Genomic DNA, 12373 nt, shown 5'->3' with positions numbered 1-12373 from the left:
ATCACCACAGATACACCAGCAGACGCGAAAGCCTTGCACTTCTTGTGAAATACTTTTTGATCTCATACTGAAAATGCAACTTTTATGTGGGTGCGGATTGCCATAAGAAAGCCATAACTCTAGACTCTAATATGATTTCGAGAACAAGCAGAGTCATTATATGACAACTAAAAGCAAAAGGAAGGTGAAGGATCTAAAGCTGGAGAGTTGAAAGCCAGCATAGGATGGTCTGACAATTTTAGAAAGAGGTTTGGCTTTAAAAATGTCAAGATAACAGGAGAAGCAGCTTCTGCTCACCAAGAGATAGCAGACAAGTTCCCAGATGCCATTAAGAAAATCACTCAGGACAAAGGATATCTGTCTGAACAGGTTTTTTAATGCAGATTAAAAATAACAAAAAAAAAGCCACAAAGGATATTCAGTAGTAAGGAAGAGAAGCAAGCACCAGGATTTAAGCCCGGAGGGATGGGCTAACTCTGTTGTTTTGCGCAAATGCAGGTGGATTTATGATCAGGACTGCCCTTATCTATAAAGCTGCTGACCCCTGAGCCTTGAAGGGAAAAGATAAACAGCAGCTGCCAGTCTTTTGGTTGTACAACAAGAAGGTCTAGACAACAAGAACCCTTTTTCTGGATTAGTTCCATCGGTGCTTTGTCCCTGAAGTCAGAAGTACCTTGCCAGTAACGGACTGCATTTTAAAGTTCTTTTGATATTGGACAATGCCCCTGGCCACCCAGAACCCCATGAGTTTGCTACTGAAGGCGTCAAAATGGTCTGCTTGCCTCCAAACACAGCGCCTCTAATTCTGCCTCTAGATCAGTGCCAGAAGACAAAATGACATCAGACAGTCCGGCAGAAGGGTTTCGGTTATTCCAAGACTGCTTCTGACATGGACCCTTCTGTGATATGAGCACTGAAACTAAAGCAAACGGTGGCATTAGGATTGGTACCACGTAGAAACATTTTTAGAGAAATGAAAAAGCAAAAAAGTCAGACAAATGACAGCGTCTTTCTGTAAAGGTCACCAAGTGTGCTTGCTCTCCTGCTTCCCCTTCACCTCCTTCACCTTTTCTGTCTCTGCCACCCCTGAGACTGCGAGACCAACCCTCCTCTCCCATCTCCTCCTCAGCCTACTCAGCGTGAACACAAGGAGGAAGGCCTTTATGGTGATCCACTTCCACTTAATGAATAACCGTCCTGCCCTACAGGAAATCAACCTATCTGTTGGATAGGTGTGTAAGTGTCTTCGTGTGAAATCTATTAACTGCAGTGCAAGGAGTGTTCGTGTAGAACATCGTGTGCAAGGCTTGTATTGAATAGCCTATCCTTACACAGGTACAAGGTGAGTGATATTTAATATAACATTAATAATGTGTTTGTTTTCTTGCTGTTTTATAACTCTGCTTTTAAAGAATTATAGTACTGTGCAGTATGCCTCTCTCTTGTAATTGGAGAAACTATGTATCAACCTGTCATCACAAGGAAGTGGGTTTTTTTATGTAACAGTGTTTCCAATACTGTATTATGAATATGACTGTAATACTATATGCCATAAAAATTTTATAATGATTCATTCATTAGTGTACAGACTAGACTATCATGAAGCAAATGTATGGATTACACTAAACTACCATAAAGCAATCATATTGCTGCTTCTTTGTTAATGTATGAATCAGTACACCTATAAGTAATATGAATTTCTTTTTCACATTATCTTTTCATTTTTGATGTTTAGTGTTAGTAATATTTTGTATCATATAAGACAATATTGATGTAGATAATGACAGACAGATGATTCATCTTATAAACAGATGACTTATACTTAAGGTATCAGTAAATACAGTATTGTGAATGTATTTTCTCTTCCTTACGATTTTCTTAATGACATTTACCTTTCTCTAGCTTAATTTGTTATAGGAATACAGTATATAATACATATAACATACAAAATATGTGTTAATCAACTGTTTATGTTTTTTTAATTTTTTTAAATTTTATTTATTTATTTTTGGCTGTGTTGGGTCTTCGTTGCTGCGCGTGGGCTTTCTCTAGTTGCGGCAAGTGGGGGCTACTCTTCGTTGCGGTGCGCGGGCTTCTCATTGCAGTGGCTTCTCTTGTTGCAGAGCATGAGCTCTAGGCACACGGGCTTTAGTAGTTGTGGCATGCGGGTTCAGTAGTTGTGGCTCACAGGCTTAGTTGCTTCATGGCATGTGAGATCTTCCTGGACCATATCCCCTGCATTGGCAGGCAGATTCTTAACCACTGCGCCACCAGGGAAGCCCTCAATTGTTTATGTTATTGGTAAGGCTTCCAGTCAACAGTAGGCTATTAGTAATTAAGTTTTGAGGGAGTCAAAAGTCTCGTGCAAATTTTTGACTGCACAGGGGGTTGGTGCCCCTCACCCCTACACTGTTCAAGGGTCACCTGTATGTTATTTTCTTATGCTTATCCTCCATGTGATTGCCTCTATTTTTAGCAGTATCCATTCTACTTCTGGCTCTTTCTGATGTGGTTTCCTTTTATTTAGTAATGGTTTATTGCTTCCTTTAATTTCTTTCCTAAGCTTGGCCAGATTACCTTTCATCTCTTTAATTATCTTATCTCTTCTTTCATCTCTTATTGCTCTTTTGATATTCTCCCCTCCTGCCAAAGATTCCAAGGATCCTTCCATTTTTCTTGAGTATAGAGGACTATGCATAGTCTTCCTTGTTTCCAAAGCCCTGAAGCGTATTGATTGCTTCTTATGTACCTTCTTGGCCTTTTTGTGGGGGAGACAGGAGTGTCATGGTATCCACATACAGATGCCCCATGTTGGATCCTTGTTGGGTACCAGTCATCTAGGTGTGACTGTGCGCTCACCACTGGTGTAAGCACGCATGTAAGGGAGTGGGTTGAGACTAGCAAGAACACTCTCTCACTAATGCACCTTCTGCGCTGGAAGAATATTTCTCTTCCGTGAGAGCAAATCACTGAGGCAGACATTAGGTCAATTCATAGTGAAGTTTCCTCACCAAATTGCAATTTGTCTCTCTCCATTTTTCCTCATTTCTTGTATGTTCACCTCATCTCCAGTAAGTATTGATATCTCAGCGTTGCAAAGAGCCAGAAGTTTGCAAGGAGGTTTCTTTGTCCATGATACCCTGTCCACTATGCCAGTCCTCACTCCTCTAGGGGAGGTACTGTTACCCACTAACTCATCTTCAAAATATGTGTGCCCTGCTAGAGAATTTTGCAAGGATCTGTTGGCTTAATTTTTTTACTTAATTTGGAACAAATGTCACTGTCTTAGGCAAACTATCTTCATAGTCTGTGATTTGTGGCTGTAATTGTTTTCTAATTTAATTATGAGCTCTATTTTTGTACCCAGTTTTTTTATTCCTTTTTTTTGTTTCCATGAATTTCAGGAAAAAGGACACGCAGAACTTTACCTCATTTTTTCTGTATGAGTTTCATGTGGCTTCTTTTTTTTATTTATTTATGTATTTATTTTTGTCTGTATTGGGTCTTCGTTGCTGTGTGCGAGCTTTCTCTAGTTGCGGAGAGCAGGAGCTACTCTTCGTTGTGGTGCACCGGCATCTCACTTCTCATTGTTGTGGCTTCTCTTGTTGTGGAGCTCAGGCTCTAGGCACACAGGCTTCAGTAGTTGTGGCACGCGGGCTCAGTAGTGTGGCTCACGGGCTCTAGAAAGCAGGCTCAGTAGTTGTGGCACACGGGGTTAGTTGCTCTGCGGCCTGTGGGATCTTCCCAGACCAGGGCTCGAACCCGTGTCCCCTGCATTGGCAGGCAGATTCTTAACCACTGCACCACCAGGGAAGTCCTCATGTGACTTCTTAAAAGTGTACAAAATGCAAAGACTCCTAAATTGATTTTGATAAATGTAATAAAGTTGTAAATTCATATCTCAAATCGGTAGAAAATTATAATTCTCCATAAATTACCATCATTTGCAATGAATGTCTACAAATTGGTGTCTTTTACAGATACATGTCCACCTTAATATGTAAGCAAGCATCCTACCCCAGTAATCACTGGCTATACTGTATAATGATAAAGAGATGTGTGGACCTTTAGTTACTATTTTCCTATCAAAGATAAAGTGATAGATGTATATGTCAGTGAAATTAAGTTCTGTGTTTTAAATGGGTGCATTTAAAAATAATGCAACAGACGTTTTTTTCCCCCCAGCAGTCATTGTTAGAAAGCATTAAATTGAGCATTCAAGATTAATTCTCTGGCAGGTCAAGAGGAGAACAGCATGTAGCCAATCCTACCTAGTGTTCCTTCTTAATGGCTCCAGCACAGTGTGAAAAAGTAAACAGTTGTGACAAGAGATGTAATGGATGAGTTGGGTGTGACAGGTCACCCCAACTGAAGTTCATCCTCTCTTTAAGTATATAGTCTGTAATGAAGTGGACTATAGTTTTTCAGATCATCAAAGGCTTGTATTATAAACCGTATTTCTGGAGTGGGGAAGGATCTTGAGTATATTATGAATGATGGTGCCTAGTGACACCAAAGAAATACAGATCATGAATAAAGTATGCTTATCCTGAAGTGTTAGCCTAGGAACACCTGGTACTATCCTCTTCTCTCCTCTACATCTCTAATGCTATTTTCTCTTACGTACAAACACTCTGTTTAAAACGCTTTAATTTCTTAATAAGTATTTGGAGAAGAGTGATTCTGTAATTATCAAGAACAGTAAGCTTATAGCAATTTATTTTTTCCCAAAACACAGCACACCTTATGCCTTTTCACACAGTGGGAACACACAAATACATAGAAAGGAAGTGAGATATTGGTCCACCTCTCCTTCCCATTCCGTGGAATTATAACTACAAATGGGACACTTTCCCCTTCTCCCACTAATCTCCAAATCTCAGGGAGATAGATTGATAGGAAGAAGTCAAAATAATGCCCTATTCACTAACATAAATAGTTATTCAGACCTGGAGTAGACAATTTCAAAGAAAAGTTAAATTCCTCAGTTAAATTATATTTGCCTCGTGGTTAGTTTCTAACAGTAATTATCATTATAGATTATCTTATCATTAATGTGATAAAAAATTGAATTTTAACTTTAATTTTAAATTTAAATAGCCACATAGAGCTACCATATTAGACCACACAGATCTAGCTGTCTTCTCTAAGATTCTTTTTTTTTTCTGTTATGCAGCAGTAGGTAATCAATGAACTGAACAATAACTATGCTGTCTCTAAAACTCTTGTATCTAAACTCTTATGAAAATAAGAAAATCTTAGACAAATGTGGAAGGCACCTTATAAGTTTGTTTGGCTCTCAGCTTCTAGCAATACCCCCTCCTTAAACAAACAAATATTTAACACCCAGTATCCAAGAAAAAATTAAGAGTTTGCTGTTAACATTTTAAGGGTCATTCCAGAGAGACATTTGAAAGTAAGAACTCAGTACTTATAGCATGTGTAACTAAAAAACTGTTCATAAATATACAGGAGAGCAAAGCAATGATTGCTTTTCTCAGGAAATAGAAGAATTCCCACCTTCTTTAAAGTTAGCTTATTTAACTTATGACCACGTAGGTCTTTCTAGTTTAGAATCACCATAGGCAAGGTCTTTTCCAATACCAAGTCTCTTCCAGCTCATCTGAAGTCAAACCCAAAAATCCTTGTAGAGCTTTAATTTTCCTGTCAGGCAAGCAACACTTAGAAAGCAATCAGTGCCGTGAGACCTTTTACGTTATTCCTCTGAGAAGTCAAAGCTATAACAATAGCTATCAACGTGTGAGAGTTCTAGTTGTCCTACATTTTATCAGCCCCTGGTAATGTCTTTTTTTTTTTTTTTTTAATATTAGCCATTCTAGTGTGTAACAGTATCATGTGTGGTCTAAATTTGCATTTCCCGAATGACAAGTGAAGTTGAGCATCTTTTCACGCATTTACTTATCATCCATATATCTTATTGAAGGATCATTTCAACTTTTTTGTGCATTTTTAAATTGGGTTGCTTGCTCTCTTATTGTTGAATTTTAAGAGTTCTTTATATATTCTGCTTATAAGGCCTTTGTTGGAGATATGATTTGCAAATATTTTCTTCCAGTCTGTGACTGGTCTTTTCTTTCTCTTAACACTGTCTTTCACAGAGAAAAACTTCTGAATTTTGATGAAGTCCAATTTATCCATTTTTTTTTCTTTTGGTATTATATCCAAGATCTTATTTCCCAACAAAAATTGCCAAGATTTTCTTCTATATTTTCTTCTAAAAGTCATACAGCTATATGTTTACCATTTAGATCTATGAGTTATTGTTTGAGATTTATTTTTCTTTTGCATATAGATATCAAATTTCCTATGGACCATTTGTTGTAAAGACTGTCAATTCTTCATTTAACCACCTTTGTTAAAAATTAATTGACCATATTGTGTGGCTCTACTTCTGGACTCCATTCTCTTCCACCGATCTATGTGCTTATCCTTTTACCAATACCACACTGTGTTTATTTCTGTAGCTTTATCATAAGTCTCAAAATTGGATAGTATGGTTGCTCCAATTTTGTTCTTTTTCAAAAATTGTTTTGGCAATTTTAGTTCCTTTGACATTTCCAAATAAGTGTTAGAATCAGCTTCTTGGTGTCCCCTGCATTGGCAGGCAGATTCTTAACTACCATGCCCCCAGGGAAGTCCCAAGTTTCGATAATATTCTTTAAAAGAATCGGTGCAGGGCTTCCCTGGTGGCGCAGTGGTTGAGTGTCCACCTGCCGACACTAGGTTTGATGAAAAGTGGAAAGTCAGGGGAAAGCATGACAGGACAAAAGCCTTGGTCTAAGCACAGTAAACTGGAGAAACTTACCAAGGCCTGTTCACTTGGACTGTTGTTCTCTGTACCCCTCCATCTCCAGAGATAAAGATGCTCCTTTCCTTCAGATACAGAGCAGGCACCTCTCACAAGAGGGTGTTATCTCCCTTCAGGGCAGAAGGGAGAGGTCAGAGAGTCCTTCCAGCACTTTCTATTTCTATGACCTGCTTCAGGGAAGAAAGGGGGAGATCAGAGAGTCCTTCTTTCATTTGCCAATTCTCAAATTCCTTCAGCCTAAAATAGTCAACACACCAAGGGACCATATTTGGAAGTAGCATGTTCTTAACCTGTTATTTCCACCTGTTCCATGTCTGCATGGCTTGGGGGTGAGCCTGGCACCTGTATCCGTTTATAATGTAGAATTAGAAGACCTCCTTCTCAGTCTTCTCTTCCCTGGGATTTTCCCACACTCTCTGGTTCCAGAGGGACCCATTTTCTTGGTTCCTTTGGCCAGAAAGATGGGTTTCTCCCCATAAAATCTTGCACGTTTCTGAGTGATTGCATCTACCCTTGGGATAAATCAACAGGAGAAAAGAGGGAGGAAAAAAATTACAGGAATTCCTCCCGCACACTTTGGACCTCAGGGGCCTCTTTTTCTGGTGCCTTTGGCTAGAGACGCAGTTTTTCTTTTTGGAATCTTGTGTACCCATGCCACTGTGGCCACTGTTACATCTTCATCGCATCAGCATGGCTTCATGGCTGGCATTGTCCACAGAGCAGTCCTGGGTGAGGAGAAAAAAGCTCCAGGTATTCTCCCTGTAACTTCTAGCTCACAGGAGCCCCTTTTTCTGGTCAGCAAGAGGGTTTCTCTCCATATTCACTCCTTGTGCCTATTGCATAGCTTTGCAGCTCAGGCTGTTGGTCCCACACCAGTAGATTCAGTGGTCATTCTTCAAGTCTCAGCTTTCCTCATGCTCTGCTTGCAGAGTGTTTACTTTTCAGGCCCTCAGATAGTTGCTATGTTCTGTCTGCACTCTCTTGTTACGATATGTAGAGACAGAGTCTCAGGCAGACTAGCTGCGTCTTGGTGAGTACTGCACAATCTCACCATCAAATATTACAAGCAAGATTTTACTCAGAAGACCAGAGAAGGTTCTGGAAATTGGGCTTACAATGACAGTCGATTCAAAAGTTTAGAGACATTTGAGGTGAGTTAGGATTCTGAACTACAAAAACAGCACCTTTCTCCTCACCAAAAGAGGTTGGATATGTTTTCAGGGTCCCAGCAAAGCTGAAGGGTATTCACTCTTCCTTGTGATTGAAGTTCAACTGCCTTTTTCCTCTGTGTCTGTAATATTCATCATGCTTTTTACTCACAGACAAAACTTGCCATAGATGTAATAAGCAAGTCTGCTGTTTCATGTGGTCAGCCACTTTTTTGTTACTTATTATAGCTCTTGGGTAAGGTTACAAGACAGTAGGGCAGAGTGAAGAAACACACACACAGGTATACACATGAGGTGGAAATGTTTTGTTACAAAAGCCCTTCTTTGACTATTATTCACTTTTTAATTTGTGCATTAAAATGTAAATAAAAATCTCATTATTTTCCCCACAGTACTTGTATCTGTGAATAAACAATACCAAAAAGTGGTCCGATACTTATTCAGACACAAGAGACATTCATCACCTCTGTTTTTCACATTAACATCAACTCTGGGGTCACGAATCAAACATCTCTAGATGCCTTATAAGATCCTGAACCTCAGGTATAAGTAGCCTGAGAAAAGAGTCCATGTGAACTTTTCAGGGGATCTTAGTTTTTTACTCTATCTTCTTTGGACTTTCTAGATATCCTCTTTGTGTAGTCCTCAGAAATACTCATTTCTGATTTTTATTCATGGTGTGGTAATCTCATTGTATAAAGGATTGCCTTATGTATGTAGCTATATGCCTTGCTACATTCATTCAACAAGCATTAATTGTGCCAAAGAAAAATAGAATTAAGCAGTAAATAAAAACGATAGATGTGGTGACCAGGTGGATACCCCACTTTATGTTACTCAACAATGTTTAAGCTCCAGGTAATTTCAAAGACAATGATATGCTGTTTATTGTTACCTCAAAATAACAGATGGATAATTGCTTGCTTTACATGTCTCTGGCCAAATATTTATTCCACTTTCTTTCTTCTTCTAAAAACTCCTGAACCCTTGAAGCAAAAGCCATGAACAGTATCTAAATGGCCATTATGTTACTAACAAAAGATAACGGAAGGAAAGGATGGAGCATAAGAGCCAGTGAAGGAGGGAAGGAAGGAGGAAAGAAAAAGAAGGAGGAGGAGGGAAGGAGGGAGAAGAGGATTGTTTTCCCCTCACTGTGCACTTCAATCAACGTGGAAGAGCTGGTGCCACAAACTATTAATATTAATATATGAGTGTAATAGAGAAAGTAAATGCTGACTATTCCACCAGCATCCTTTTGCTACTGTTTCCATGAAGTAGCATTTCATGTGGAATTTAGTATTTGGTAGAGGGTATAAGAAAGAACAGAGTTCATCCTCATTCAATGTATTTTATAAAAAGTGCTAGGACCACTTTTTAATTTAGATATTGTTATTATTTATCTAGAAAACCTTCTATCAATTCTTACGGTTAATATACTTTTTTAGTATTATAATTTTCATTTAAAACCTCAGAGATAACATTTATCTGATAATTTTATGCTCTCTTATCCTTCTATTTCTCTACCTAAGCACTCCTCTAAACACAAGCTGTAAGCCTTCCAGTATTGAGCTAATCAGACTGTGCACTTTCCACACGTGATATTTTTCTGTACTTTTGGTGTCGCTCGAAAGAGAATATCTCATGCTATTATCATAATTGCCATCTTTCCATTTAATAAAGTTCTCTTTTTATCTGAAAAGATTTCCTTTAACAGTTAAAAGCTTTCCTGAATTAACACCTCGCAACAGAGCGACTCTGTATCAAACAATATTCAGTACACTTTGAGCAATCCATTTAGAGAATTTGGTTACTAAAGAACTAAAATTTCATAATAATTTGATGTCATTTATTAGATAATCTCTCAGGTTAGCTTCCCCAAACAGCGTTATAAAATGATTTTAAAGTAACCAGAATATTATTTTAATAAATATCCTGTTTCTTTTCCCTTTTGCCACTTATTCTCCTCTTTTCACTTCAACATTTCAAATACCAAATGGCATTTTCCTATAGTACAGTGGATGAAAGACTATACTCTAAACAGTTCTTTGTTTTACATAGACTGGTAATCTTTGTTTAAAAATTGTACTCCAAAAATATAGTGATGTATAAGCTTTTGGTCAGTAACTCAGATAAACTCTTTTTAAATTCACAGCTTTGGGAATTCCCTGGTGGTCCAGTGGTTAGGACTCTGTGCTTTCACTGCTAAGGGTGCAGGTTCGATCCCTGGTTGGGGAACTAAGATCCCAAGATCCTGCAAGCCATGCGGCACGGCCAAAAAATAAATAAATAAATATTTTTAAAATACATTAAAAAATAAGTGAAATAAAATAACAGCTTTATTGAGATATAATTCACATATCGTACATTTTAAAGTCTACTATATGGTGGGTTTTAGTATATCCACAGAGTTGTACAACCATTACCTATACTAATTCCAGAACATTTTTATCACCCCAAAAAGAAACCCCGTAACCATTAGCAGTCGCTCTGCATTCCACCTCCCCTCAGTCCCTGGCAATCACTATTCTGCTTTCTGTCTCTATGGATTTGCCTGTTCATATTGATGGGCTCATACAACATGTAATCTTTTGTGACTCTTTTTTTTTACTTACAGTAATGTATTCAAGGTTCATTCATGTGGTAGCATGTATCAGTACTTCATTCCATATAATGACCAAATAATATTCCATTGTACAGATACAAAGTTTTGTGTATCCATTCTTCAGTTGATGGATATTTGGATTGTTTCCGTTTGCTGGCTATTATGAATAAAGCTGCTATAAATATTCATGTACAGGTTTTTGCGTGGACACTTATTTTCAGCTCTTTTGGGATTCTAACCTAGGATTAGAATTGTTGGGTCATATCATAGCTCTATGTTTCACTTTTTTGTGTGTGTGTGTGTGGTACGCGGGCCTCTCACTGTTGTGCCCTCTCCCGTGGCAGAGCGCAGGCTCCAGACGCGCAGGCTCAGCGGCCGTGGCTCACGGGCCCAGCCGCTCTGCGGCATGTGGGATCTTCCTGGACCGGGGCACGAACCTGTGTCCCCTGCATCAGCAGGCGGACTCTCAACCACTGTGCCACCAGGGAAGCCCTATGTTTCACTTTTTGAGGGACAAACTTTCCTAAGGCATCTGTACAATTTTACATTCCCACTAGCGATATATGCTAGGATAACATGTTCTAAGGTAAAGTGCTCTGAAATCAGTTATCAGCTTGTTTGGTTGGTTCCCATATCATCATGAGACATATAATGACTCACAGCAAAATGGAGTACGATATTAAAAATTTGTCAAGGTGTTCTGATCATTATCCAAAGGAGAGAGATGTGTGTACCTGATACAGGTCATCAAAGGTATGCCCTTAGTAAGCTGGAGAGGTGTGGAGAAAAGGGAACCCTCCTACACTGTTGGTGGGAATGTAAATTGTTGCAGCCACTGTGGAGAACAGTACAGAGATTCCTTAAAAATCTAAAAATAGAGTTACCATATGATCTAGCAATCCCACTCCTGGACATACATCCAGAGAAAACCATAATTTGAAAAGATACGTGCACCCCTATATTCATAGCAGCACTATTTATAACACCCAAGACATAGAAGCAACCTAAATGTTCATCGACAGAGGAATGGATAAAGAAGATGTGAGATACACACACACACACACACACACACACACACACACACACACACAATGGAACACTACTCAGCCATAAAAAAGAATGAAATAATGCCATTTGCAGCAACATGGATGGACCTAGAGATTATCATACTAAGTGAAGTAAGTCAGACAGAGAAAGACAAATATCACATGATATCACTTATATGTGGAATCTAAAAAAATGATACAAGTGAACTTATTTTCAAAACAGAAATAGACTCACAGACATAGAAAACAAACTTATGGTTACCAAAGGAGGAAGTCGGGGGAGGGATAAATTAGGAGTTTGGGATTAGCAGATACACACTACTATATATAGAATCGATAATCAACAAGGATCTACTGTATAGCACAGGGAACTATATCTTGTAATAACCTATAATGGAAGAGAACATGAAAAAGAATGTGTGTGTGTGTGTATACATTTATATATAACTGAATCACTTTGCTACACACCTGAAACTAACAGAATATTGTAAATCAACTATACTTTAATAAATAAAAAGATACACACTTATTGTGGAATGAAGATAGTTCATCACACCTTTCTACAGCCTGGATGAAAGACTTCAGGAGTACTTCGTCTCCTCTTTGATTTCTCTGGTACTCTATACTGAGAAGCAGTTCCACAGAGAACAAGATTAACAACTCAGGACATAGTTAGCTTATGTTAGTAAACGGGCCTCTGTGTTAGTAATCGTTTGTTTTTTTTTTT

This window comes from Lagenorhynchus albirostris, chromosome 5, assembly GCF_949774975.1.
Source record: "Lagenorhynchus albirostris chromosome 5, mLagAlb1.1, whole genome shotgun sequence".
In the NCBI taxonomy this organism is placed as follows: Eukaryota; Metazoa; Chordata; class Mammalia; order Artiodactyla; family Delphinidae; genus Lagenorhynchus; species Lagenorhynchus albirostris.
The sequence above is the reverse complement of the archived record's forward strand: the minus strand, read 5'-3'. Positions refer to the sequence as shown.